At 51.9% G+C, this 25,577-nt stretch overlaps 1 protein-coding gene and 1 pseudogene across 2 annotated transcripts in view; both read left to right on the top strand.

Moving 5' to 3' along the window:
- The window catches only part of LOC311188285 (class I histocompatibility antigen, Gogo-OKO alpha chain-like), a gene marked incomplete at both ends in the record, with an annotated part of 222,670 nt that overhangs the window by 130,695 nt on the left and 66,398 nt on the right, over positions 1-25,577 (top strand). The window lies entirely within an intron of this gene.
- LOC311167654 (class I histocompatibility antigen, Gogo-OKO alpha chain-like) overlaps positions 1-25,577 on the top strand; it is a 220,523-nt pseudogene that overhangs the window by 130,297 nt on the left and 64,649 nt on the right. Inside the window, exons 3-5 of the transcript in view lie at positions 17,553-17,747; positions 18,322-18,597; positions 18,718-18,861. The product of the transcript in view is annotated as a class I histocompatibility antigen, Gogo-OKO alpha chain-like (transcript). The remainder of the gene's footprint in view (positions 1-17,552; positions 17,748-18,321; positions 18,598-18,717; positions 18,862-25,577) is intronic.

Here is a 25,577-nt window from a genome sequence, read left to right as displayed (position 1 = left end):
CCTTGGAGGAGGGGAGGGGCCTAGGAGAGCCCCCAGGGCACTGGCTAGGAAGATGGGGAGGCTCCTGGAAAAGAGAGCAGATGATGGAAATGGGGACTTTAGGGGACAGAGGTGGAAAGGGGTACAGTAGGGAGCCAGAGAGGACCGGGCAGGGAAGGGGCAGCATCGGGGACTCTGTTGGGGGAAGGTCTGTGAGGGCTGATCTCAATTACAATACCCAGTCAACTGGCAGATGAGAAGTGCCTGGAGAGCAGACTCACAACCCCTGAAACTATAGATGTGAGCACATTTTCTAGTCACCTTCTTCCCCTTTTTCTTTTTTCCTTCCCCTTACAACTGATACTGTATGATTATTCTATTAATAAAAAGGCCAGGATCTTGCTCTTCAGCAGCATGCTGCATTATGTAGCCTGCTCCATGACTCCCATTTCTTTATCAGTGTGGTGTTGCCAGATGCAACACTTGGTAAAACACCCATATTTCCAATAGTCAGTCAACTAGAAGGGAAAAAAGAACCTTATTGGATATATGCAAACTAACATTTTGCCATGAGAAAATAGAATACTTAGTAAAAGTTTTGCTGCTGCAAACTAGCCGCAACAGCCTGAGTGTCAGGGGTTCCTGAAGTATGGGACAGCATCGGTGCAATTGTAGAAAATGAGTGAGGATGAGATGCAAACACTTAATCGGGGTGCGGCCCGGACCCTTGTCAGACAACATGAGTAGCATGGCTTCCGGCATTTTACATCCTCGGGAGAGAGAAAGAAAGGAGATATTTCAGTTAGCTTTTATATATATATATATATATATATATATATATATATATTTATCAAAAGATTTATCAGGGCCTCCCTGGTGGTGCAGGGGTTAAGATACAATCAATGAAGCTATCTGCAGCCACTGCAGCACTAGTTTGATCCCCAGCTAGAGAGCTACCCACATGGTGTAGCAGACCTTTCCTGACTTGCCTGCTGCTCCCCTCAGCAGTGTACTTCGTCAATCTGCCTGTTCTGTTCCCCACTTGTCTCTGGTGAATTCTCTCGCCCCCCCTACCTCTGGCCTGTACCCCAGTTCTTATATGCATAAATACATAAATCTTTTTTAAAAAAGATATATCGGGCCTCCCCTGGTGGCGCAGGTGGTTGAGCGCTGCGCTGTGAAGCTGTCTGCAGCCTCTGCAGCGCCGGTTCTATCCCGGTCGGCTGGCGATGGTCCCAAATGGCGCAGCAGAACTCTCTTGTCATGCCCCCTGCTCTCTTCAGCAGTGTATTTTGTCAGTCTGCCTGTTCTGTTCCCCGCTCTGTCTCTGGTGAAGCCTCTCACCCTCCTGCGCATCTGGCCTGTACCCTGGTTCTTGTGTAAATGAATAGATAAATCTTTTTAAAAAAGATATATATCAAAAGATATATTTTCGTGACAAAACTGTAGTTTTATTTCTTAGTGTGAAAGAAGTTTAAAAGAATTAATGTTCATAGAGAGAAAGGAAGAAATAACATTAGGAATAAAACACCCAAAGTTCCCCAGCCCCTCGTGGGTAAAGACCCAAACACACAGCCTTGGCCCAAAGCAGGCCACTGTGGCCTGAAAGGTCCCCCAATGCTAAGGCACCTTCAGGTGGGGACCTGGAAAGTGGATGAAAGGAGCCAGTAAGTCTGGGCCAAAAGGAGCAAAATTAAAGTACAAGGGAAAGGTCTGTCTCCCCCATGGGTCTCTTCCAGGAGTCTCCTTCCACGTCTCTAAGTTCCTGGTTCAAGTCCAAAGCCAAGAAGCAAGGCGGCTTCTCCACATGTCTCTCTCCTGTGTGTCTCCCGGGGCTCTCTGCGCTGACAAACCTGTATGTTCTGAGAAAATCATCCATCATAACAGCCTGTCACAGCTGACACTCCTGGTGTCTGTCATGAGCAGCCCCAGAACTTGCCATCAACCTCCTGGGTATCCTGCCCCTGGTACATCAGAAGGCATCAGTGTCCGGCACTCTTTGGGGCATCAGCAGGGCAGGATTTCAGTTTAAACAAGAGCTTTAGTTCAAAGAAAACAGATCATGAGTCATGTAGCATGTATGTGCAGCCTGCATGTGTGCAGATTCCTCTACTAGGTATGGGCCCTTCCTCCCTGGCCCCCTCTCAGAAAGACAGAGCTAAGGTAGGGGAGAGGACACTGTGGTTCTCACCACTGTGCTCAATTGCAACCACTCAGGCTCAGGGAACAGCAATGAGGTTTCTCTAACAAACAGGAGAGCAGGGAAATAAAGAGTTTCTAAGGCCTCAGTGGCCAGCTGTGTCACCCCAGATAGTGTCCGCTGTGTCCAATAGTCCCAAATTAAGGCTGCCCGTGTAAGGTGGTACAGTCCCGTCAGGGAGGGCCTGGAGCTGGTGGAACAGCCGGAAGCACTGGGCCAGGACCCAACTCATAGTGGCAGCAGGAGGTGTTCCCAGGGGGTGCTCCCCTCTGAGCATCACCCCAGCAGGCACAGCCACAGTCTGAATGCTGGGCCAGAAGGGAAGGAGGCAACAGCACCGGGAGGTGGTGCCGGACAGTCAGCAGCAATGACAGGTCTCAAAGCTGACCTTGCTGCTGTAGCCCCAGTGGGCTGCATGCCCTGGGGTGGTGTGTGGGGACAGAGAGCCTCTGCTGCCAGATTGGTTGCCGCCATTTCCATGACACTGATGGTGGCTGCTGGTAAAGTGCCCACCTACTGTCACCCACTGCCACTCCCGCTGCTGGGTGCAGTGGCCACAGCTGTCAGGGTGGCCTCAGCCCTGTCCTCAAGCAGCGGCCTCCTGGAGCCTGCCAGAGCTGGTGGGGTTCATTCATACCCAGCTGATGCCCCCCAGCTATCATCCCTAGCGCAGTGAGGAGGTCCTCAGAGAAGCTGTCCTGTGGCACCCACTGCAGGGCAGCCTAGGTGCTGCCCAGAAGCAGCTCCTCTGAGGGGGCAGGGATGGAGGAGCTAAGCCCTAGGGGCTCCTGTGCTTCACCCTGGCTTGCTCTGGGGGAGGGGCCCTCTGAAGTCTGTCTGCCCCCTGGCAGGAAACTCCCCCTCTGCCACCACCTCTAGAGCTGTGCCCACCAGCTCCCACCCGCACACACAGGGTGCCAGGGCAGGAAAACCCCACTGCATCTGCCAGCCCTTTCAGACTTCTGCTCCCACTGGCCTCTGGCTGTGCCCACTGGGGCACCTGCACCAACAAAGCCCGCATGTCCCACCACTCGGGGCAGGACAGAGCTGGGTAAGCCACAGGGATCTGGACTCAGTGTTACACACTACACTATTATATACAGGCATATACACATTCACATGTATCTATTAATGCCTTTAGTAAATTTTACTTGAAAAAATCTATGTTGTAAATTTGTATGAAACGAGTAAGAAATCCATCCAGGAATAGTGACAGATTTTCCTTATGCTGAACCACTTCCTCATGCCCATCTGGATATGCCTTCTGGGAGAGAAAGCAAAACAGACCCCCCAGCACATGTCTTGTCTTTTTCTGCCCAGGTCCTCACAGCTCCCTGATCACCGACATCAGGGGGATCCCAATTTGGCTGTGTTGCATCGGGCAACCCCACACTGACAAAGACGCGGGAGGCGTGGAGCAGGCTGCATAATGCAGGCTGCCGCTGCGAGCAAGATCCTGACCGTTTTTATTGGTGGAATAATCATAGAGCATCAGCTACGTGCGTTAGGAGGACAAGGAGAAAGGATGGGTGAAACTCGGGAATGTCATCAAGGGCTTGGGGGGACATGAGTCTGCTGACTATGTTATCAGCTTGATGACCAAGTGTTGTAATCGAAAACTGGACCCCAAACCCCCGGCCATGTTTCTAATCTTATTAAGAAGGCATTCCACTGATCAGCCTCTGGGGTCCCTTGTCATACATCAGTCCTCAGCGCGCTGGGCGTTCCTGGTCATACCTCATGATGTACGAATCGGGAATGAGTTTATGCATCCGTCCTCAGCCCCCCGGGTGTTCCCGGTCCTACCTCTTGATGCACACCCTTTCCAGAGTGATCCAGCTTTCTGCTCTTGATTGGTATGAAAGCACCTTGTAAGGTTTGGCTCATATGACTGTGACTGGACCGTTCTGACCTTGGTATAGGAATGCAGAACTGCAGGTAACCGTAATGGTGGCTGAACGGGCCACTGAAGTCTGGCAGACCCACATGGTTGAGCCCCAGGATGTATGTGGGCATGTTACAAACGCTCAGGTCTCCCCAGATCCAGCAGCTCAGAGTGATGAACAGGGAGCCTGGGAATCTCTTCTTCAACATGTCCTGCATGTGAGGCTGACGCACAGCCAGGTGGGAGTCATGGTTTTGACCTGCTGCTAAAAGTGTGATCTGAAACCAGCACATCAGCACCAGCGCTGTTATAAACACAGACTCTCGGGCTCTGTTCTAGACCTTCTCAGTCTTCATAAGCATCCCAGTGACTCCTCGGCTCACTGAAGTGGGACTCTTTGATCTTTGTGTCTTCTCCACGTGGGGTCAGACTGTGCAGTGAGTGGGGCTTTGGTCTGATCAGGTCACCCAACAAATATCATTTACATCATATCACCTCCCAGATCTATTTCTCAGTTTACATATTTCACCTGTGCTCCAGGCTTGTCTGACCTTTGCCACCATCACTGTATTTTCAGTAACCCTCAGCTTCAACTCTCCTAATGAACACCTCGGATGCCATTTCCACAAATGTGCTACTTCTGAAGCCTGCTCGTGTCACCGAGGGCTCCACATCTCCACTTCACAGTCTGAGATGTTGGGTGGCATCCTGACCCATCTTTCTCACAACCCAGATGTTACATTAGGAAATGCTGTAAAGTCCATCCCTAAATATATCCAGATCCAAACACTGTGTTACTTTCCTCATCATACCCCATAAAGCTACCAAATTTTCCATCTTAGAACCTGTGCTAGTTTCCCACATTTATCTTCCCACCTATCACCTTCACCTCTTGATTCTGCACAGCAGCCAGACGGAGGCTTCCAAAAAGTAGTTGCACCATATCAATCTCTGCTCAGAAAGTTCTGGTAATCCCACATCTTACTCAGAGAAAAACCAGTCTTCAGTGACAAGAATAAATATTTGGCAGTTATTTCTTTTTAGGAAAAGTATAGGTTTTTCACTTTGAAAAAAGCAAAAGCACAATGTATCAGTTTAGCTAGAAATCCAGCAGCCAAATATACTACTTGGCCATCAATGTTCCCATTCCAAATACATTTAGATGCACACTATTTTACAATTATTTCATGATGGTTTTAAATTAAAAGCCATAAAATCTTTAGTTAAATAGCCCCACATCTGGACTGAATCATGGTAGTATAGATATTTTTTAGAAATTCCAGTGTAGGGCCTCCCTGGTGGTGCAAGGGGTTAAGACACAACCTATGATGCTATCCTCAGCCACTGCAGCAAGACTTCCATCCCTGGCCAGCCAGGGAGCTACCCGCATGGTGCAGCGGACCTCTCCTGACTTGCCTGCTGCTCCCCTCAGCAGTGTACTTCAGTCAATCTGCCTGTTCTGTTCCCCACTCTGTTTCTGGTGAATCCTCTCACTCCCCCACTTCTGGCCTGTACCCCAGTTCTTGTATACATAAATAAATAAATATTAAAAAATAAAGAAATTCCAGTTTATCTATTCACCAGTAAAATGCATTTCACAATGTCCCCAAAGAAGAAGCTTCCTGTGTGTCAGGAGTTGACAGTGTCATCACACCTGCTAGGAAGTGGGTCACTTGCACAGTCACTACTAGATTCCATCAGACCTGCTGTCATACTGAGGCTTCCCGTGAACAAAGTACTACAAGTGGTCATTGCCAGACCAGCAGGAAGACGGAGCTCACTCCTGACACCAGACACCACCTGAATCCTGTACTTATGTTCCCTTGTCATGGTGCTGAGCCTTGGTACTATTAAGCACAATGAGTTTTCCTTAATGAATTTTGGGAGTTAAAGCAAAGGTATATTACCTGGCTCCCTCAATAATTTACTATCTCTCCAACTTTTTAAAAATTATTGATGAGACTATATAAGTTAAAGATTCACTGGCTAGGAAGACACGGTGACCTCTTAGGTCAAACCCTGGTGTTTACCCATGAGGTTGGTTTCTCTTGGTCTCTCACCATGACCATCATCTATCTGTTAGCAGTGCCCTCAATGTGGAGTTTCAAATGCTGTCATTGCTATGTCTCCTGGCTGGATATAGATTATTTCCCCTCATTAAAAATATTTAATAATGGAGCAATAATGTGCTCAGGGTGTCCCCGGTGGTGCAACGGGTTGTGCACAGTGCTACGAAGCTGTCCACAGCCTATGCAGCGCAGGTTCACTTCCTGGCCCACCAGAGAGTTATTGACATGGCATGGCAGACCTCTCCTGTCTCACCTGCTGCTCCCCTCAGCAGTGCTTTCAGTCCGTCTGTTTGTTCTGCTCCCCACTCTGTCTCTGGTGAATTCTCTCACCTTCCCGCACCTCTGGCCTATACCCTATTTCTTGTCTAAATAAATAAATCTTTAAAGAAAAAATAATGTGCTCAGTCTTTGTAAAGTCAGCATTGAATAATTTCTCTCTCTCTTTTTTGGAAAGATTTATTCATGCACAGAAGAACCGGGGCACAGGCCAGATGCATGGGAGGTGAGAAGATTCACCAGAGCCAGAGCAGGGAACAGAACAGGCAGACTGACGAAATACACTGCTGAGGGGCACAGTGGGCGAGACAGGAGAAGTCTGCCATGCCATGTGGGTTGCTCTGTGGCTGGCGAGGATCGAACTGGCACTGCAGAGGCTGCAGACAGCTACACAGTGCTGCGCTCAACCTTCTGCACCATCAGGGAGGCCCTAATTTCTCATTTTTCACAACCATTTCCTGCTTGCTGCTGTGCTTTTCTTCTGTCACCTTCTTCCATAACTGTGGTCTCTTTCCTTCAAAGGAGGAATGAGCCTCCAATTCTACCCCACAATGTAAATTATTGTTCACAGCTGAAGTCAAAAGAAGAGGTGAATGTCTGTATGGTGAGCTGAGCCACTAATAAGTGGCCTTAAGATCTGAAGACATGAAAATCACCATCATGAATGGAAACTGAATGGCTTCATCAGCACTATCCCCAGGGCCTCTGGGATCAAATCCCTGACCCACACTTACCTGCAACCTGAGTGTAGCTTCCTCTTTGTCCTCCTGTGGGAAGAATCATCATGTGAGACAAGGGAGGAGTCAGCCCGTGCAGTCCTAAAGGAATCTTCTAATCCTGGAATACTTTGACTAAAGACCCAGGTTAGGACTGGGAAAAATGAAAAAAAGGAAGTGCGGGGACTGGACCAAATGCCTTCTGGGCAACATGTGTGTGGATGGTACTTCCCATTAACCAGGCAGGGCAAGTTCTCCCTCGGACTTGAAAGCCCTCAGTGGACAAGATCCCCCCAGTCCCTTCCCTACCTGAGTGCTTCTTCCTCCAGATCACAGCTACAGCCACTGCAGCTCCAGTGAGCACAGCTCCAAGGAGAACCAGGTCAGCAATGATGCTTTTGAAGTTCTCAGAAGGGCTCCTGATTCCCTTGAGAAGAGGCCCTGTGCCCAAGTCCCCCTCCTTACCCCATCTCAAGATAAGGGGCTCCAGCAGCCCCTCATGCTGCACATAGTATGTGTCTCTCTGCTCCTCTCTAGAAGGCACCACCACAGCCAACCACTTCTGGAAGCTTCCATCACCTGCAGGCCTGGCGTCCACCCAATCCATGTCCTGCATCAGCTCTTCCCCATTTCTCTGCCAGTTCAGGCTGATGTCCACAGGGTAAAAGCCCAGGGCCCAGCACCTCGGGGTGACCTCATGCTCAGAGATGGGGTTGTGGGCCACATGTGCCCTTTGGGGGTCTGAGTGGGAAGAATCGGAAATTTTATGGTTTATATTTTCTCCATGGACACTGAAGCAGCTTCATGACGATCCTCAGAATGGACAGGACAATATGCTTGGAAGAAGGAAGCACAACCCCCAGAAACCAGCCTGGTCTGGGAGTCCGGGAGAGTAGGTGAGAGCCTGAGGTAGGATGCGGGTCTCTAAGCATTTTGTTGCTGACTTGGGTGGAGGGTAATGACACAGACAGGCAGGAGTGAGATCTCCAAAAATGCTCTCTGACTAAATATCAAGATCTTGAGGGAGAAACTCATTGTTCCTAAGAAGACTGCCAGTGAAAAGGATCCTATGCAGGGTGATTTCAGGGGGTGGTCTCCCCTCTTTCTCAGGAGAAACTGGATTCCTTAACTGTCCCTCAGAAAAAATAGGAGCCTCTGGACCAGTGTCTACTACAGTTTTGAAATGTGACAGACAGCTCCTTCTCTGACCAGAAGGGGGCGCTTTTCTGACCATGATTCCGTTTTCCCTGAGGGGTGTAAGCCTCAGGGAGATGAAAGGCCCCTCAGCGCCTCTTACTTCTGAGCTGCAGCACCTCCTTCCCCATCTGCAGGAGTCTTGGGAGTCACTCCACGCACCTGCCCTCCAGGTTGTTCATTTTGTGCTTTGCCCAAACTCCTCCTCCACTATGGCAGGTGCCATAGCCTCTCGAAATCACTGTGGAATGGGATCTGTGACCTTCCCTGGGCAAATATTGTTCACCATCCTAGCTCTGATTGTAGTAGCTGCGCAGGTCCTCCAGGAGCCATGTAGGGCAGCTTTGAACCTCTGTGCCTCTTGTCTTTGGTTCTGTATCATTTTCCAGATCCTCCTGTCCCATCTGCTCTACCCTGGGCTCCAGCACCTCCACACTGTGACCTGGAGAGTCGCTGTCAAACCGCCTGAACTGTGTGTGTCGTCCATGTAGCCCACGGCGATGTACTGGGGCTCCTTGAGGCTGGGCTGGGAGGTCTTGGTGGTACAGGTCAGAAGCGTGGGAGGGTGAGAGGATTCACCAGGGACAGAGTAGGGAGCAGAACAGGCAGACGGACCGAAGACACTACTGAGGGGAGCAGTGGGCGAGACAGGAGAGGTCTGCTGTGCCATGTGGGCTTCTCCCTGGCCAGCGTAGAATTGAACCAGTGCTTCAGAGCCTGCAGACAGCTTTGCAGTGCGACGCTCAACCACTGTGCCACCGGAGGCCCTGGGAGATCTTGGTTTCGAAAAGCCTTAGATAGTGGGAGCCTGGAGGCAGGAAGGGGTGAAAGCCAGGCTGACCCATCTCCCTGGGTCCTGAGTCCCAGGAAGATGGGGCATGAGGGGAGAAAGTGTTCAGGGAAGGAGGAGCCTCCAGAGCTTGAAAAGGGGCATCAGGTGGAGAAGGAGTGGGACTCAGGGGGACAGAAGAGGGAGCTAGTGTGGGAGGGACAGAAAGGCACTAGGACTGAGAGGAACCGTGGGAGGACAGAGGGGCCTAAGTCAACAGCCTCCACCAGAGAAGCCTTTTCTCTCCCCATCCTGCACTCACCAGCCTGGGCCTGGGACACAGCCCTGGAGAGAAGCAGCAGGAGGAGGTTGGGGGCCCCATGACCAGCACTGCTGGGGTCTGGGGAGCTTCTGACTCTAGGCTGGTGGACAGAGACTTAACTGGGGGCCATGCTGATTGGCATCTCTGGGAACCTCCAGGCACTGGGGACTGAGAACTGGGGGGGAGTCACAAGTGTCCAGGGTCCAGCACAGGTGGTGGAGACAGAAGGGAGGCTAAGGGGGCAGTGGGGTATCCCCAACAGTAAGTAACCTTCCTGCCCTGGACACAGCCCTGGGGCCTGGAACTATGGGAACCAGACTAGGGCCCTGGGGCTTTGCTCTGCCCCCTCCTCTCCTCACCCAGAGCTTTGTCACACTGTCTCCCCGATTCCAGGCCCAAGGACTGGGTCAGCGCTTCTCAGTCATTTTCCTTTCAGAATCTGCATAAAGTCTTACAGATAAGTGAGGACGCCAAGTATACTTTTGTTTATGAGGTATTACTACCCCTATTTACCACCCTGGGAATAAAGCTGTGTTTAATCATGTAACTATTTCATTTAGAATAATATGTATAACCCAATGCATGTTAACAGAAAGTGTTCTTAACAGAAATAATATTTCTGAAAATAATCGGGGCAATGAGAAGAGTGGATCTTTTGCATTTTATATTTTTGCAATTGTCTTTCTTGTCTGTCTCATTAGAAGACCTTTGCATTTTCATATTTTCTTCTCCATTTGGTCTGTTGTTCTGGTTGAAGTCTATGAAAAAATACACACTGCCTTACTATAACTATGCAGACACTGCCTTACACAAATATGTTGAAGTAGTGTTTTCAGACAATTTGAAATATTCCACTTTGATACTACATTAAAACTATACAGGTGGTGTTTTGGTATTTTCTCCAAGGTTAATTGCAAAGTGAAACCTGAAACAGTATCATTGAATATTTCTTATTCTGTTACATTTCCATAGTGCTCTTGTAGAAATAAATTCTGGCCTTTTATCCAGGCAGAGGAAGAACAATCGGTACTTCAGGAATGGTGAGGTCAGAAGCTTTATTATTCATGTATGAGGTCCCAGACCTGGGTAGCCCCATAAGGTTTGAGCACCGGTTTAAAGACCAAGGGCATTTGGTTTGTTTCCAAAGCTTAGCTATTGTAAACAGTGCTGCTATAAACATAGGGGTGCAGGTGCTCTTTGGAACTGATGTTTCTGTGTCCTTTGGGTAAATACCTAGGAGTGGAATTGCTGGATCCTATGGAAGCTCTATGTTTAGTAGGTCCAGAAATCTCCACACAGCTCTCCATAGTGGTTGGACCAGTTTGCACTCCCACCAACAGCGCAGGAGAGTTCCTTTTTCTCTACATCCTCGCCAACATTTGTTGTTGCTAGTTTTTTTAATATGTGCCATTCTCACTGGGGTAAGATGGTATCTCATGGTAGTTTTGATTTGCATTTCCCTGATGACAAGTGATGTTCAACATTTTTTCATATGCCTGTTGGCCATTTGCATTTCCTCTTCAGAGATCAAGAAGGTGTGGTACATATACACCATGGAATATTACTCAGCATTCAAAAAAGATAAACACATGCAATTTGCAGCAACATGGATGGCGCTGGAAGGGATCATGCTCAGCGAAATAAGCAAGAAAGAAAAAGAAAAATACCGGATGGTCTCACTCATAGCAGGAATCTAGAAAACTTAAATAAGGGACCAGGAAAATGAATAACTATAAGAAAGTGAAAATCAAAATCAACAAACAACTATGAACCAGAGACACTCTATGGGGGTTGGGGGGCGGGGAGGGGAGGGATTGGGGTCAAAATAAGGGGGTTCCAATTGTATGGGGAATATAAAAATAAAATTTATTTTAAAAAAATCAACAAAACAAAACAAAACAAAAAATAAAGACCAAGGGTTCCTTTTATACACAACTGTGTCCATATCTCTTACATTGATAGTGATGTGGTTTTTGTGGTCTGTGGGTTTAGAATGTGGGGTCCTTGGGGTCACTCTGGGAAATGTTTCACCAGAGCTCCTATTTCAGCGACACATGGAGATTTCTCCAGGCGAGTTTCTCCACGGGACAGAGACACTAGTTATATTTAAAGGGAAGGTTTATTAGGGCAAGAGACAGAAGAGTAAGACACTTACATAGACACAGGTGGGCAGGAAGAGCTGCTCCGAAAGGGACAGGTTTGCTGAGAGAGGCCTGCGTGGTTGCAGGCGAGCGGCCTTGAGGAGAGCTGCCTCCACTGAGGGAAGTCAGTGAGGAGAAGCCTTGGCAGGTACAGGTCATGGCAAGCAGGGAGGCTGCTGCCCTGCGGAGAGAGGTATCTGTCACAGGTGGGCAGAGGGAGAGCTGCCCCAAGCTTGTGCAGACTGCACTGATATAGTCCTTTTCTGTTGGGAGGGGCCACTCCTTGTAAGCTTTAGGGTTAGTGGCTGATTTGGGATAACTTTGCAGAATCTGAAAAAGACCTGAAATTCCACAATGGGCTCAATCTCCCTATCTTTACCTTTGGATGTGCCCTGGGATACCTGCTTGGATGTTATGCTTTGTAATCTAGGCTTTGGCGCCAAAGGATCTTAGTTTTCACAACTGTGTAGTCTGTGCAGAAGGATCCTAGTTTCCACAACTGTGTTGATGGTTATGCTAATCTCTTCTACCCCCATCCTTGTGAGAGCCAGTGTAGGACCAGGATGTCCACAGAGCAGGTTATTTATGATTCGGCAGATGGGGTAAAGGAGAGTCCTGGAGCCCGCATTGGTTTTATTAGGCTTTTATTGAGCTTTACATGTAGTGTGGCAAACAGGTACAGGGTAGGCAGGGGAGCCAGGGGGCCAGAAAGCCTGCAGGCCTCCTAGCCCCTGGCAAGTCTTCACTTTGGGCTTCTCTGGCTACTTTCTCCCCTTTTCTCTTCTGCTGCTCTCCTGCTTCTGCTTCTCTGGAGCCTATCTCAATACCCCTCCCACGGCCCACAGAAGTAAACCAGACAGCTTGCAACAATGTAACAACTGCAGGTGCCCCATCAGGCAAGGCAATCCTGATGGTGGAAGGGCAGAAAAGCCTGAAAACCATTTATCCTACAGCCAGGTTTCTGGTCTTGTGGTGCTTCCTTTCTTCAGTTTTTTTCATTCCTGTCCTCCATCAATAGCATCGTTTTCAGCAGTGCAGGGTCAGGACTGGATACAGTGCAGGTTTTCTGATCCCATGCAGACCGGGTAAAGGAGGAGTCAGAGTCCTCCGTGGGTTTTTTGCAGGTCTTTTATTGGGGTTCACCAGGCATATGGCAGGCAGGGGTGTTGGGGGGGCGGGACGCTGGCAGGCCTCCCAGCCCCCAGCAAATCCTCACTCTATCTGGGCTCTCTGGTGATCTCGGCTTCTCTTTCGGTTTCGGCTTCGGCTTCTACTGCTGCTGCTGGCATCCCCGTGACACCGCCCTTAAAAGCACAGTCTTAGCTCAGCTGAATTCCATCTACCTATGCCCACACCCTATTCCAGGTGCCCGCCATCAGGCACGCATTCAGGACAAGGATCCATCATCTATCCTGATGGCGGAAGGGCAGAAAAGCTTGATATTTTCTTTACCCTACAAGCAGGCACAACCATTTGCTGCAAAGTCCCCAGACAAGGGGCGCCAGGCAAAGGGGGCAAGATGAGGTATTTGAGGATGCCCTTTAAGAGACAGGCCAGCTGGTTTACTGCCCAACGTTGTAGATAAGAGTGCTCAGGCCCTGGCCATGCATCTTAGAAGGGAAAGAGCTGTGAGTAAGCAAACTTGTTAATTATGCCTGCATGGGCGTGTTCATTGTGTTACAGGGCAGGGAGAGGAGCACCCCAGGCCCCGCAAACCTGCCTGCTCTAAATAGGTTCTGTCATCGGCCATATCAAGACAAAACATTTAAGACTGCAATGGAAAGGAAATTGAATACAATTAGTAAACTATATAGAAAAGACAAAGAATATAGTTTCTAAATCCAGCACCCAAAGTTACCCGTCCCCTCATGGGTAAAAGACCACCCGAATGGGATTGGCCCAGAGCGAGGCCCAAAAGCCTGCCACAAATCTAAAGCATCTTTTAGTGGGGACCCACAGAAAAGGATCAGAAATAACCAGACAACCAGACAAGTCTGGAGGGAAAAGAGCAAAATCAAAATCAAGATAAAAGCTAACATTGCTCTCCTCCCCATGGGTCTCTCACCCACGTCTGTTTCAGGACCAAAAGGCAAACGCAGTTTCTTCACATGTCTCTCTGTTCCATGTGCCTCCTCCATGTCTCCTTCTGGCTCCATCCTGCTTCATTTCTTCTTCTGTCTCCTCTCCAGGTTCTTCTCTTCTCTTTAGCTCCACCCTCCTTTGGGTGGGGCGAGGGAACATTTTCCTGGGCACCACTCTATTACAATTGCACCTAGACTGGAAATTCTGCTGGAATCTTTATATTCATTTGCTCAATAATATATTTTCTCATCACTCTCTTGCATATTGGTTGGGTCTTGTGCTAAAGTGTGATTTTTTTTTTTAAAGTAATATATTGTTCCACTAAGTTATAAAGTCAAGGTCCATGCAGGAGGCCAAATGCAAAAACCCACCAGGCAGCCCACCTGGGAACAGCCCACCAGGCTTCACTGACCCCCACCATGGGTCCGTGAAGTCCGCCCGGGGCGCAATAAATTTTCCCTTCCTTTGAGAAAGTTTAGCCTGGCTCTCCTTTTCTTTACCAGGCCAAACCTTTCATAAAGCTCTTCAGTATTCATTACACTGGAATCAAATTGTTTATTTTTTTAAAAGATTTATTTATTTATGCATACAAGAGCTGGAGAACAGACCAGAGGTGTGGGGGGTAAGAGGATTCACCAGACACAGAGTGGGGAACAGAACAGGCAGATTGACCAAAGGACACTGCTGAGGGTAGCAGTGGGCTAGTCAGGAGAGGTCTGCTATGCCATGTGGGTTGCTCCCTGGCTGGCCTGGGAATCCAGAGCAGATTGAGGCTGCAGAGGCTTCTGATTACCTCATAGGTTGCGTCTTAACCCCTTGCGCCACCAGGGAGGTCCCTGGAATCAAATTATTTAAAATTTTTTTTTTCACTTTATTTTGCACCACAAATCCCAATAGTAAAAATAGTATTGGAAGTTGTCAAGTTAGTAAATGATGGAGAACAGACTGGAAAGGAGGTTCCCCAAGACCAGAAATCTGGCTCACACAAGGAGCAGGGGGTAGAAGGGATTAACACAGCCACTGACACAGATCTAGAAACCAAGATCCGTAGGCACCAAAGCCTAGATTACAAAACAGAAAATCCAAGCAGGTATCAGACTGCTGTCTAGAGCACAGGCCCAAGGGTAAAGATATGGAGATTGAGCCCATGGTGGAATCTCTGGTCGCTTTCAGATTCTGCACAGTTATCCATAATCAGCAACTAACCCAAAGGCTCACAAGGAGTGGCCCCTCCCCAACAGAAGACTGTATTAGTGCGGTCTCTGCACAGGCTGGGGTAGCACTCCCTCTGTCCACCTGTGACTATGCAGGTGCCTCTTTTCACCAAATCTCTCCTCCGCAGGGCAGCAGCCTCCTGCCTGCCCATGACCTGTATCATGCCTGCACTTCTCTTCATTGACCTCCCTCAGTGGAGGCAGCTCTCCTCAAGGCTGCCCACTTGCAACCATGCAGGCCTCTCTCAGCAAACCTGTCCCTTTCTGGGCAGCTCTTCCTGCCCACCTGTGTCTATGCAAATATCCTTTACTCTTCTGTCCCTTTCCCTAATAAACCTTTCCCTAATAAACCTGAGCAGCCCCGATATAAAAATGGGTTGCCTGGCTGTGGGTTCTCACCTGCGCACATAAAAGGGACTTATTTGTACTCCACTGCAGGCACACACAAAAGGTTAATTAAAGGGAAAGGGAAATGAGGAAATGTACAACTCAGGGAGAAAATAGGGAAATAAAGTCTTTAATGCGTCCTACCCTATTCGCCAACCTGGAAACACAAAGGCACTCTCAGAGCTGGCCAAGCGCTGCCAGCTGGCGGAGAGCCAAAAAAAGAGCCCCCCACCAAAGCCCACATGTCTGGTTTTATACCAAACCTGGCTGCTTCACCCCACCCTCAGGTCCCAGCCACCTTCCCTTGGGTGGTGATGGGATTTGGAGTTCCCAGTGTCTTTGGCTTTGGCCTGGGGTGGGGGTGGAGTCCACAAAGCCTGTATGGAATTAGCTTTAGGACATCCTTTTCCCCGTAAAAAACCTTCCCTTTAAATATAACTATTGTCTCTGTCTCGTGAAGAAACTTGCCTGGGGAACTCTCCACGTACCGCTGAAATGGGAGCCCTGGTGACATCTTTCCCAGAGTGACCCCAAGGATCCCTCACTCCAAACCCACTGACTCAAAAACTCCATCATTAGCATATCATAGGTTATTAGTATTCTTTTTAAAAAAGATTTATTTATTTATGCACACAAGAACTGGAGTACAGGCCAGAGGTGTGGCAGGTGAGTGGATTCACCAAAGACAGAGAGTGGGGAGCAGAACAGGCAGATCTACAGAAATCCACTGCTGAGGGGAGCAGCAGGTGAGGCAGGAGAGGTCTGCGGTGCCATGTGAGTTGCTCCCTGCCCAACTTGTGCTGCTGCAGCTACAGGTCACTTCACAGTGCTGATGCTTAACCCCTTGCGCCACCAGGGAGGCCCCAGGTTATTTATATTCTAAAGTAAAGAAGCAATAACATCTTTTAAAAAGGTTTTATTCTAGTAAAGTAAATGTTTAAAGCTGTAACCCACGTAACAAAATTATACATGGGACCGGTAATAATTTGTGAGACTGAACAGAGTTTCTGAAAGAAAAATGTCTGAGAATTGCGGACCCAGTCCCTGGGCCTGGACTCAGGGACACGGTGTGGCAAAGGTCTCGGAGCAGGAGAGGAGGGGGCGGCAAAGTCCCAGGTCTCAGGTGTGGCTGTCTGGGTCTCAGTCCCCAGCGCGGGGTGCAGGGCTGGAAGGTGACTGCTGGGGATTCGCCCTCTCCCCTGGGTTCTGCTTCTGGGCTCACAGCCTGGGCGGGTCCTCTTGCCTGGATACTGGTGACTCACCCCAGGGCTCACTCCCCATTGCCTGGAGGTCTCCAGAGCAGCCAATCAGCAGCCCCGCGGCTCCCGTTCCAAAGCCCTCGCCCGCCCGCCGGGACTCCGTCTCCCCAGCCCGGGTGGAGGCGCGTCCTGGGGGATGGGGGGCGCAGCCCTCCTGCTCCTGCTCGCGGGGGCCGCGGCCCCGAGGGAGACCCGGGCGGGTGAGTGCGGGACGGGAGGGGACAGGGCGCTCCCAGAGGCGGGAGCTCGGGCGTGAGCGAGGGTGGGAAAGGCGCGACCCCGCCGCCGCCCTAGTTGTCCCCCCACCTCGGCCCCGCCCCGTCCTGGCCCCTTTCCGTCCCCCGAGACCCCAGCCTCCTCTGGCCCCCCGAGTCCCGGCCATTTTCGTCCCGCAGCCGCTTTTCACTCTCATTCGTCTTTCACCCACTTTCTGTCTCGTGGGCGCCCCCTGGGACTCGAGCCCCCGAAGGGGAGAAGAACAGGCCGGGTCTCCCCTCCCGCCCCCAGGCCCCCACTCCCTGAGGACTTTCTACACCGCGATGACCCGGCCTGGCCTCGGGGAGCCCCGCTTCATGGCCGTGGGCTACGTGGACGACACGCAGTTCGGGCGGTTCGACAGCGACTCCCCGGGCCAGAGCGCGGAGCCGCGGGCGCCCTGGGCGGGGCAGGTGGAGCAGGAGGAGCAGGAGGAGCGGGACGGGAGGACGCGGATCCTAAGGGACAGCGCACTGAGGTACTGAGAGCACCTGGACGCCCTGCGCGGCCTCTACAACCAGAGCGAGACCGGTGAGCTGGCGCGGGTCCGGGCCGGGTCAGCACCCCCATCCCCACGGACGGGGGTCGCCCAGGGTCTCCCCCTCCAGGCTTCTCTGCAACCTGCCCGGGAACAGCCCGCGGGACTTTCACCCCATTTCATTCTGTTTAGTTTATTCCCGGCGGGAGGGGGCGTGGGCGGGGAGATCCCGGGGTGACAGGGCTGGGACAGGCTCTCACACCTTCCAGAACATGTTTGGCTGCGACGTGGGGCCTGACAGGCGCCTCCTCCGCAGGTATGATCAGTTCGCAGCGCTGATTACCTGGCCCTGAACTAGAACCTGCGCTCCTGGACCACTGCGGACACGGCCGCTCAGATCACCCGGCGCGAGTGGGAGGCCCAGGGTGAGGCAGAGAAATTCAGGAACTATGCGGATGGCAGGTGCTTGAGGTGGCTGCGCACATGCCTGGAGTACGGGAAGGAGACTCTGCAGCGCACGGGTAAGAGGGGCCTGGAGGCCTCCCGGTCCCCCCCTGCCTGGAGTCACTGCGGGAAATGAGTCCTCTCTCTAGTCCAGAGAGGGGGGCTCCCCTGGGTTTCATGTTCTGCACTAGAGAGACTCCCAGAGACTCCGGCTTCTCCTGAAGGACAGGGAAGGGATCCCGTCTCTCCTGAGAAAGACAGACAGTCCCTGACATCACACGTCACCGGGTCCTTTTGACCAGGGGCCTGTTTGAGAACCACGAGTTTCTCTCTCAGTCTTGTTTCTGGTCTGAGAACATTTTCAGTTATGTGATTCCTGCTTTTCTGTGTCATTCACCTTCCACCCAGGTCAGGAATAAAAAGTCTGTGTTCCACTCCCTCTGCTTCATCCTACCCTGGGCTTTCCTCCTCATTCCAGAACTTTCTTAGGAATAGGAGAATTGCACAGATTCCCCAGATTAGCCTGTTTTTTACAGTTTATGCTTCTTCCTGCCACACCAGTTGTCTTGTCCATTGTGAGGATGCTCTCATGAGGATTCTTCAGTGTCCATGGAGGAAACACAAAATGACTTTTCTGATTTACCACCTCAGATCCCCCAAGGACACATGTGACTCACCACCCCACCTCTGAGGATGAGGTTACCCTGAGGTGCTGGGCCCTGGGCTTCTACCCAGTGGACATCACCCTGACCTGGCAGCGATATGGGGAGGACCTGACCCAGGAGATGGAGCTGGTGGAGACCAGGCCTGGGGGAGATGGAACCTTCCAGAAGTGGGCGGCTGTGGTGGTGCCTTCTGGAGAGGAGCAGAGATACACGTGCCACGTGCAGCATGAGGGGCTGCTGGAGCCCCAAGTCCTGAGATGGGGTAAGGAGGAGGATGTGGGCACTGAGGCTGTTCTCAGGGCCATCAGGAGCCCTTCTGGAGACCTTCAGAGAGTCAGGATAAGGTCTGGGGCTCAGGGTATGATCTTCCCTTCCCTTCCAGTGCCCCCTCCTCAGTCCTCCATCCCCACCGCGGGCATCATTGCTGGCCTGGTTCTCCTTGGAGCTGTGCTCACTGGAGCTGCGGTGGCTGCAGCTGTGATGTGGAGGAGGAAGCACTCAGGTAGGGAAGGGAGTGGGGGATCTTGTCCACTGGGGCTTCCATGTCCCAGGCAGAACTTGCCCTGCCTGTTTATTGGGAAGTGCCATCCACTCACATGTGTTGCCCAGAGGGCATTTGCTCCAGTCCCCCCTCACCTCCTTTCTTCTTTTTCCCCAGTCCTGACCTGGGTCTTTAGTCCCAGTTCTGGAAACTTCCCTGTGGTGCAGGATTAGAAGATTCCTTTAGGCTTCTGACCTGACTGCTCCCTGGTCTCACATGATTTTTCTACCCACAGGGAGACAAGGAGGAAGCTACACTCAGGCTCTAGGTAAGTGTAGATCAGTGGTTTGACCCTGAGCCCCTGGGGACAGTGTAAATGGACTCCATGGGGGAGTCACCCTCATCTGTCCCTCCTGTGGTGTCATCTCTTACCAGGTTCTGTTTTGTTCTCAACCAGGCAACAATAGTGCCCAGGGCTCTGATGTGTCTCTCAGCCCCTAAAGCATCTTTTAAAATGAATGTGATGAGGGCCCTCCACGGTGGCACAGTGGGTTGAACGTAGTGCTGTGAAGCTGTCCCCAGCCTCCGCAGTGCAGGTTCGATTCCCGGTCAGCCAGGAAGACTCCCACTTGGCAGGGCAGACATCTCCTCTCTCGTCCGCTGCTTCCCTCAGCAGTGCTTTCAGTCCGTCTGTCTGTTCTGCTCCCCACTCTGGTGAATCCTGATTCACCAGATCTGGTGAATCAGGTCTCTGGTGAACCCTTTCACTCTCCCGCGACTTGGGCCTGTACCCCAGCTCTTATATAAATAAATTTAAAAAAATGAATGTAATGAGGCTTCTGTTGTTCACACCCTTGACAGCACCTGGTATTGTGCAGAGTTTGCATTTTCAGTCTCTCCTAGGTGTGATGGTGTCACTGTTCTTAACTGTGATAGTGAGCATTTGTTCATATTTTCACTTTTCTATGAATACAGTTGCCGTTTGTATAGAAGTTTTGTACATTTTTACAGATGAGGTGCCATTCATTTATTACACTATTTTTGTCCTTATTAAAATTGGGTTATTTCTTTCTGATCATTGAGTTTTCGGCATTATTTGTAGATACAGTCCTTTGTCAGATTCGTGATTTGCAAATGTTTCCCCCCAACTCTGTGACCTGAACTCCTTTACTGATGGGAAAACGAACACTGTTGCCCAGACAGGAGCATGGAGATACATATATTTGGAAGAGAAAAGATAAATTGCTAGGTTTTGAGCAGATACTGGCTGATTGGGGTGTTGGGGGTGGAGGGGAATGACTTATGCGTATCCTTGAGTGTTATTTAAATGTCCTTGTATGAGCATGAAATATGCTTTCTAAAGTAAATTACACTTCATTCCTCAACTTATAAAACTCTTCACACATCATGACCAAATCACGTGTTAAGACCAGACTGACACGTGGGTTACAAGTAATGGACCTGCTCGTCATAGTTGCAAAGTCATGGTTTCCCTTTGGGTTTACTCTGGTATTGTCCATTCTTGGGGTGTTGGACACGTGTAATGACCTGTGTCCATCATGAGAATATCATACAGAGGATTTTCACTGCCCATAGTGTCTTCTGTGCTCCAAGGATTCAAAAGCAAAAAAGGAACCAGTGGAATCACATCAGACTAAAAAGCTACATAGTGAAGGAAGCTATCCTTAAAATGAAAAGACAATATCAAATTGGAGAAACTATTTGTACATCATCAATCCAATAAGGATTTAATATCCAAGGAGTTAGTGGAAGACCCAGATAGACGGCTGTGGGAACTGAAAGTTGGGCTTTGGACGGGGAGACACGGTATCCTTTTGAGCCCAGGAAGGTGAGGAGTTGTGCAGTGAGTTGCTGAGATTGTGGCAGAGAAGGTCTGCAGAGAAGGAGGCCAGCAACATATTAAAGGAGAGCCCAGAATAGAGTTGGACTTACCTGCTACCTTGACTGTTACCCTGGGCTCCTTGAAGTTTATCGGGGTCGATGAGTCCGGGCCTCTTCAGTCCTCAGCTGCCAAACCGAAGACCGCCGGTGGCAAGAGTTGCAGGGGCTGGAAGGACTGGTCCACCGCAGCCAGGCATGGAGGGACAGTCACTTTTCCAGTGACCCTGGACGTTGCAGATGGGGCATGGTCCTGGCAGGTGTTGGGGCATTGTCTGGTCCAGTGGCCTTCTCGACCACATTTGAAGCAGGCTCCCAGCGGTGGTCGGTTGGGGGCCATGGGGCCCGTTGTCGTCCTCTGTCGGGCGGCAGGCACTGCGGTGGTTGGAGGAACATGGCCTGGCGGTCTCAAGGCCCTACCAGGGCCTGAGCTTGAAGCCCAGCCTTCTGGAGACTACGGGGTTCCCTCTCTGCCCTGTCCTGTTCCTTCCGGTTTTTAAAAACTGTCAAGGCCATATTCAGCAGATCCTGGATAGGGGTTTGAGGACAGTCCTCAGCCTTCTTTAAAAAAAAAAAAAAAAAGGTTTATTTATTCATTTACACTAGAACAGGGGTCCAGGCCAGATATGTGGGAGGGTGAGAGGATTCACCAGAGACAGAGTGGGGAACAGATCAGGCAGACTGACGAAATACACTGCTGAAGGGAGTAGCGGGCGAGGCAGGAGAGGTCTGCTGTGCCATGTGGGACCCTCGCTGGCCGACCGGCATGGAACCGGCACTGTAGAGGCCTCGGAGAGACTCACAGCGCGGCGCTTTGCCATCTGCGCCATCAGGGGAGTCCTCTCAAACTTCTTAAGCTTCTATTAATGTCAGGAGCTGACTGAGATATAAAATGGGTTGCCATAAATGTTGAGCCTCCATTTGAGTCAGGGTCAAGCCTGGTATGGCGCTGGAACGCCTCCGTCAGGCGACTAAGGAAGGCAGGAGGGTTTTCTGAGGCAGACTGGGTGATCTCCCTGAGCTTAGCAAAATTTACACTTTTGAGCACAGCAGCTTGGAGACCAGCTAGGAGACAGGTAATAAAATGGTCTTGGTGAGTCCTGCCCCGGGGGCCCTGCCTGTGTCAGTCTGGTAGCCCCACCCCAGCTCTGGGCTGGGAACTGCTGCAGAGCCTGGGGCCATGGTTGTGTCAGTCACAGGGACCTGATCTGCATGGTCTTGGGCAGACCTAAAACCCTGCTCCCTTTTGTCAGAGGTCAGGGTGGAAGAGAGGATCACATGTAGTCATGACAAGTAAGGTCACAGGCTTGGGTAAGACAAGGAAACTCTTTGGTGTAGGTGGTGGGATTGTTAGTGAAAGAGCCAAGAAGCTTTTCAGTCTGGGAGAGACCAGACAGAGAGTATGGACCATGGACCCTAATTCCTCCTTCATTCCCTGCCACTTCCCTGAGGGGACCCAGAAGAGGACCACCCAGAACGGGTGTGGTGGCTAGGAGGTGAAAAAAAGAGGAGAGGCTGGATTGGGGAGCTGGAGGAGGTGAAGACTGAGAATTTAGAGGATCAGAAAACGTTGAAGAGGGTCCAGAGAGGGGAAGAGTGAGAGGAGTCTCAAGACTTGGAGAGTGTGGCAGGTTTTCAGGATGGAGGTGCTGGAGGGGGGCACGGGAGCACAAGAGAAAGACAGCCTGGCCCTAAGGGATCTCTGACCATTTTCCATTGCGGTGACAGAACTCTTTAGGTCTGTAAGGATGGAGAAGTCAAAAGCGCCATGCTCGGCCCGTGGGAGCCATTGTCCAATTGGTATTGAGGCCACGCAGCGCTGCAGTAAAAGATGAGACGCTTAGGGCACATATCTGGCCTAAGCTCCAAGGGACCAAGGTTTGAGAGAAGGCATCTGCCGCGAGGGTGATAGATAAGCTTCAGTCAGAAGTTGGCTCTCAGAGAGAATTTTATTCCTTTATTGGTCACACACACACTTAAGTTCATACAGGCAAGCCAACCCCAGGTTCCCAAAGTACCTCCGACTGAAGACAGCCACTGAGACTTGTCTTACCCGGGCCTTCCACCTAGGTGGATGTTCTCTGGCTGTGGAAGTCTCTAGGCTCGAGGACCTGCAGTGCAGATGGTCACGCAGGGTGTTGAGCTGATAGGCCGCTTGTGCCGCTGTCAGGGAGCAGGCCGTCAGGGAGCCTTCGAAATTCATGCTGGGGGTGCAGCCCCCATCCCCCTATGTGAGTGTGCTGCTGGGGCAGGGCAGCCACCTTGGGAGCTTTGGATCCGGATCCACCACAGGGCAGAGGAGGTCTGACCCCTCCTCCTTATTGTGGCAACTGAGTCACCTTCAGGAAGGCTCAGGTTGTCTGATGGCTTTGGAAAGCCTGAGGGTCCAAGCCACACCCTCGGCCCGCAGCCACCTTGCAACCAGGCAGGCCACAGAGCGCCTTGCCCTCCGTGCCTGCTGTTGCTGTTCCCGCCAGCACAGGGCCACGGCAGTCCCTGTGCCCCAGGTGAAGCACCGAAGCCTGCCTGCAGGCCCGTGGACCTGGGCCTGTTGTTCATAGTGTCACTTCTCCTTTTTCAGCCAGGGGACCTCAGTGTCGGCTGACCTGGGCAAGTCGGCTTCTCTGAGTTCTACCCAAGCTGGTCAGTAAAACTTGCCCCACAGACCTGCCTGCCCCCGCACCCCTACACTGATGCTTGCTCTTCTGCTTTTCCACACCAGGAAGGGCCCAGCCTCACCTACACGACCTGTGGTCCCCCAGCCAGCTGAGGCTCCCCTCTTAGACTTATAAGCCTGTGGCCACTAGCATCTGGCCTCCTGCCCTCCCTGCCTCCCCAGGGTCCATATGGGGAACTACTGTGCTTTCTGCCCACCCCAGGGGGCCCCCGGTGCTCCCTCCAGCCATCCTCTCAGCTCTGCCCTCCTGGGGCAAACAGTGGTATTCCCCTGTCTTTCTCCATCAGAAATGGTGGAGTCACGTGGGGCCCGAGGCCGCCTACTCCTGAGACTAAGGGTGACCCTGGGCAGGCGGGTTGAAAGACAGGGGAGCAGAGGGGAGGGAGCCGAGGGGGCCGATCAAATGTCTGGCACAGGGGTGCACTGTCTCGTGTGTGTGAGAGGCTGGCGAGTGAGCAGGGAGAGGCTCCAGCTCCTGCTCCTGCATCCCCCCTCCCTGTCCCCCTCCCCTCTCATCCAGAACCCCTGCCCACACCCTCCCCTGCTTCGTCTTCCCTCCCCACCTCCCCCCAGCGCTGCAGCCCAGGCTGCACCTGCCTTCCCAGCTCTCCCCCTTCTCTGCCCTCCCCCGTTTTCTCTCTGCTTCTCTCCAGCTGCCAGCTGATCTGGTCAGGCAAGTCCACCCCATCCTGAGAGCCCCAGGGCCCCCTTTGGCCTCTAACCAGACCCCTCCTCTTCCTGGGACACCTCTCTTCCTGGGACACCTCTCTTCCCGGTCCTGCCTGGGTGACTGTTCTGTGACTTGGCCCCCATCCCCCATGTCTCCCCCTTCATCTGTGACTTTAGTCTGTTGTGGCGGTGTGCTGACACCCCAGGCGTGACCTCGGTGACTCTTGTGCCCCCTCGGTGGTATTGCTCCTGCCCTGCTCTATGCATGTCTATAAATACACGGGCACACACACACGTGCAAGCGCGCATCTCTGGTGCTGGGAACGGCCGGCTGTGCTGTCCTTCTGAGTCTTGTGGCCCAACTACAAGCAAACACTGTCACCCCAGCCGCCCCCGCCAACACGTGCCACCTCCGACGAGCCTCCCTGCCATTCCCTGCCTGTGCACAGTCAGCCCCCCAGCCACCTTCCTGCCCCTTCCCCGAGCATGGGGGTGCTGTCCCAGCAGCTGTGTGCTTCTGGCCACGACCAGTCCTGCTGTCTCTTGGCTGAGAATGAAACCCATTTCTGAACAATGGGGAGCAACGTGTTGTGTGCTGGCTGTGTTCTGTGGAGTTCAGGGGGAAGGGAAGGTTTAAGCATGGGGGCGCAGGGGTGCCTGGGAGGCCCCAGTTTTTTCCAGGCTGCTCGGGAAAGCACCTGGACTTAGCTGGTCTTCATCGGAACCCTGCTGTGGCCATCAGGGGTAGAGTGCCAGCCGGGAGGACTCATGGGGCCTGGGTGGGAGCCCCAGAAGAACAGGGTGAGAGGAGAAATGCCTAGGCTGGAAGCCAGTACTCTGGCCCTCCCGGGGCGGCACGCAGCCCACAGGCCAGACAGGTCAGAGAGCTGAGGGGGATTGGATGCCCTGACAGGCAGCGCCAATGTGCACCTTGCACCCCGAAGCCTGCCCTCTGCTGGCAGGACCCACACCCAGCACAGCGCCTGAGCCCAGATCCCAGGGCCTGACCACGTGGTGAGTTCGGTTTATTCAGAAACAAAAGTGAAACACCAGGAACCACTCCCTGGCCTTGCCTCCTTCCTCTGTCCTGGGCGATCTATAAATCAGTTTCCTCGATGTCAATTGATTCATAGAAACCTCCTCTCCCAGGGGCCACCGCAGCCTCCGCTGTGATACAGGGGTCGTCTCAGCCCCATGTACACATGTCCCAGCACAGTATGTACACCGTGGGGCGCCCGCGTGCTTTCAGCCTGGCCTCCACCAGCCACCCCGGCCTGGCCTCCACCAGCCACCCTGGCCCGGCTTCTGGCCAAGCCCAGTTTTCCACAGGGTTGGGGGAGTGAGTACCCCCAAATTGCCTGAGTAAGCCATGCATCCCCTCTATGGGGACTTTCTGTAAAAGAAGCAGTGAAGGCCACCTCTCTGCAAATCCGGGGTGGCCCCAAGATAATCAGGCACAGAGGCCCACGGGACTTTTGCAAAGACAGCAAGTGGAGGCCACCCCCTTGTGGACTGC

The sequence above is a fragment of the Talpa europaea genome, assembly GCF_964194135.1.
Source record: "Talpa europaea genome assembly, chromosome: 2".
Taxonomy (NCBI): Eukaryota; Metazoa; Chordata; class Mammalia; order Eulipotyphla; family Talpidae; genus Talpa; species Talpa europaea.
The sequence above is the reverse complement of the archived record's forward strand: the minus strand, read 5'-3'. Positions and strand labels throughout refer to the sequence as shown.